Consider the following 3,646-nt stretch of genomic DNA (forward strand, 5'->3'; position numbering starts at 1 on the left):
AAAGTGGCAGGGCCAGATCGAATATACTCACACCCTCAGGGATGGCTCACCTGTGCCCATGCCACCAGAGCTAGCTCTCCAGTGATGCCTGAGTGACAGGGCCAGTCATGCACAGCCCTCACACATCAACATGTCCCCATGTCTGAGGTAGCTCAGATCAGAGATATCTACATGGCCGTTGGTGGTAATAAACTCCTGCTGCTACAGGGTCATGTATCCAAATGTGGCCCCAACTTCCATCAGGCTGTTCCTCCCGACCTTTGGGTCTCCAGTTCTGTCTCTTTTCGTTGTGCCCACATCCCTCTGTTTCTCATTCTCTTCCATTTCTCCATTGCTTATTGGTGTCTGGGTCTCTGAGCATCTGGGATTATCTCAGGAATGGTTTCAGGAGTGCTATGCCCCACACAGGCATTATGACACTGGGCAGGGGACATCTGGATCATGATCTTATCCCCAGTTTTGCTCAGTAGTGACTAGTGGTCATCTCAGGCTAGCAATCTGTCCAGGGGTCCCTGGCATGGACTGGTGATTTCCTCAGGTTCGTGGTTTTTCAGGGACTGTTATGCTTGTACCACATTCAGAGGTTCACAGGTTAGAACACTGAGTATAGATCCACCCACTCACTTTGTCACCTACTGATGCACATGTGACACAGCAGTCACACCTCCAGCACCTTTAGGGGCAGGAACTTTTTTTTTCTGTTTTTTCTTTATTAACTTGAGTATTTCTTATTTACATTTTGAATGTTATTCCCTTTCCCGGTATCTGGACCAACATCCCCCTAACCCCTCTCCCGCCCCTTCTATATGGGTGTTCCCCTCCCCATCCTCCCCCCATTACCGCCCTCCCCCCAACAATCACATTCACTGGGGGTTCAGTCTTAGCAGGACCAAGGGCTTCCCCTTCCACTGGTGCTCTTACTAGGATATTCATTGCTACCTATGAGGTCAGAGTCCAGGGTCAGTCCATGTATAGTCTTTAGGTAGTGGCTTAGTCCCTGGAAGCTCTGGTTGCTTGGCATTGTTGTACATATGGGGTCTCGAGCCCCTTCAAGCTCTTCCAGTCCTTTCTCTGATTCCTTCAACGAGGGTCCTGTTCTCAGTTCAGTGGTTTGCTGCTGGCATTCGCCTCTGTATTTGCTGTATTCTGGCTGTGTCTCTCAGGAGCGATCTACATCCAGCTCCTGTCAGCCTGCACTTCTTTGCTTCATCCATCTTGTCTAATTGAGTGGATGTATATGTATGGGCCACATGTGGGGCAGGCTTTGAATGGGTGTTCCTTCTGCCTCTGTTTTAATCTTTGCCTCCCTATTCCCTGCCAAGGGTATTCTTGTTCCCCTTTTAAAGAAGGAGTGAAGCATTCTCGTTTTGATCATCCATCCTGAGTTTCATGTGTTCTGTGCATCTAGGGTAATTCAAGCATTTGGGCTAATAGCCACTTATCAATGACTGCATACCATGTGTGTTTTTTTGTGATTGGGTTACCTCACTCAGGATGATATTTTCCAGTTCCAACCATTTGCCTACGAATTTCATAAAGTCATTGTTTTTGATAGCTGAGTAATATTCCATTGTGTAGATGTACCACATTTTCTGTATCCATTCCTCTGTTGAAGGGCATCTCGGTTGTTTCCAGCTTCTGGCTATTATAAGTAAGGCTGCTATGAACATAGTGGAGCACGTGTCTTTTTTATATGTTGGGGCATCTTGTGGGTATATGCCCAAGAGAGGTATAGCTGGGTCCTCAGGTAGTTCAATGTCCAATTTTCTGAGGAACCTCCAGACTGATTTCCAGAATGGTTGTACCAGTGGGGCAGGAACTTTTACAATTTTCTGCTCCCATTTTCTATGGTGTTCTCTGAGCTTTGGGTGCAGGGGTTGTGTCCTGAGTAGTCTCCTCCAGGACTGCAACATTCTATCCTGCAAGGAAGCTCTTTAAACAGGAATCAACCCAAACTAGCTTCAAAAGGTCCCTGATACTGACCAGATTCTGGCCTCACAGCCAGAGCAAGCATTAGAAACCGAGAGTGCCCTCAGACTGAAGGAAACCAACTTGCAAAGAAGACTAAGACCAGGTCAGCTGCTGAAATAAGGAGAAACCAGAAAAGCTACTTGGAAGAGAATCAGACCAAAGTCACTTGGAAAGGACACTCTGCCATCTGTTGAGCTGCCAGCATGCTGTGCTCCGAGTTTCTAAGCTTTTGTGAGCTGCCACCCATGCTGGGGTGGGCCTCGGTAATGCATCATCTTAGTGTTCTTTTAAGTAACTGCTCTTACTCTCTGTCTCTGCCTATAAGTTCCTACAGAACTTATTGGCTAGTCAAGTTGGACTTTGTGATTTGGTCTATCATGGTAGTCTCTATCAGGAGTGATTAGACTTTGTGTAGCATCTGGATAGGAAAGTTTTATCATGCAGCAATTAGGGACTGTGTGTGATGCTGTATGTGTCAAGGCCAAAAGACAATCCGTAGTGTGCTAGTGTACCTGGCTTTGTGTGGGGTCTGGATAAGCTCAGAGCACCAAGCTTACCTAGCAAGTGCTCTACCCACTGGGCCATCTGCCCATCATAAAAATAAGTTTTTAAAAAAATTTTTCCTTAATGACCAAATGCACAATTTCCTTTCATGAATGTATTTTTCCCCCCTTTAGGTTCAAAGTAAGAGCAACAATCTACTTTAGACACAGAATCTAACAGTCCTTTACCTCAGACGTAGGGGCCAGTGGATTCTCGTGTTTCAGAATTGAACAATTTAAGGTGTGATGTACATGATGCTACAGCCATCACTCTGCAGCCTGCAGTTGCCTCTTCATGGAGCACACTTATGCAGCTATAGGGAATTATTGGAATGTTTATGACACAGACACATTAAACCACCTGGCACCAAAGCTCAGTTACTGATGCAGAATAAATTTTATAACCCTTAGGGCTCCCAAAAGTTCCTAATTTTTAGGACTTCATACATACATGCGTTTAGTAATTTATGACCATTTTCAAAAGTTATTTCTCACCGATACTATTTTTAGGGTTAAATATTTGGTAATTTGTTCTGCTGTTCTAATTGTATGTTGCATCCTTCAAAAATATTTTATATATTCTCATTAAATTATACTAGGATTCTAGCTATTAGGCAAAAGTCATATAACTTAGGCATTTTCCAACACAATAAAAATAGACAACAAAGACAACAAAATATATATTAAATGTTTTTTTTAAATATCATTGTTAATCATTTGATTTCACCTGGAGGATATTTTATGAGATAGTAATGTTCTATTTTTTTAGTTCTTTTATATTTATATTTTTATGTGTGTGCAGCTATAGGTGGGAATATATAAGTTGTGTATGTGTGTGTGCATGTGCACGTGTGTATGTGTATATGTTTGTGTGTGTTGTGGTGTATGTATAGAGGTAAGAAACAACTTGTTGAAGGCAGTTCTCTCCTTATACTATATGAGTTCTAGAGAAAGGATTCAGGCCCTTGGGGTTTGCAACAAGTAACTTTATCTTCAAAACCATCTCAATGGCCACGAATTTTCTATTTTTAACCTAGAACTTCCTAACTATCAAGACTAGTGTTTTAGCTGAACTTCAAATTTTAGAAAGTGTACTTTTATGTGATTTATAGTTTACTTTGAGAAACCATATC

The 3,646-nt window shown here is 42.8% G+C and overlaps 1 non-coding gene across 1 annotated transcript; it reads right to left on the reverse strand.

The window, feature by feature from the left end:
* Positions 1 to 558: 558 nt before the first annotated feature.
* LOC120094920 (small nucleolar RNA SNORA17) lies at positions 559 to 686 on the reverse strand. Its single transcript, XR_005489609.1, has one exon. It is a non-coding gene; the product is annotated as a small nucleolar RNA SNORA17 (small nucleolar RNA).
* Positions 687 to 3,646: the final 2,960 nt, after the last annotated feature.

The sequence above is a fragment of the Rattus norvegicus genome, chromosome 9 (assembly GCF_036323735.1).
Source record: "Rattus norvegicus strain BN/NHsdMcwi chromosome 9, GRCr8, whole genome shotgun sequence".
Taxonomy (NCBI): Eukaryota; Metazoa; Chordata; class Mammalia; order Rodentia; family Muridae; genus Rattus; species Rattus norvegicus.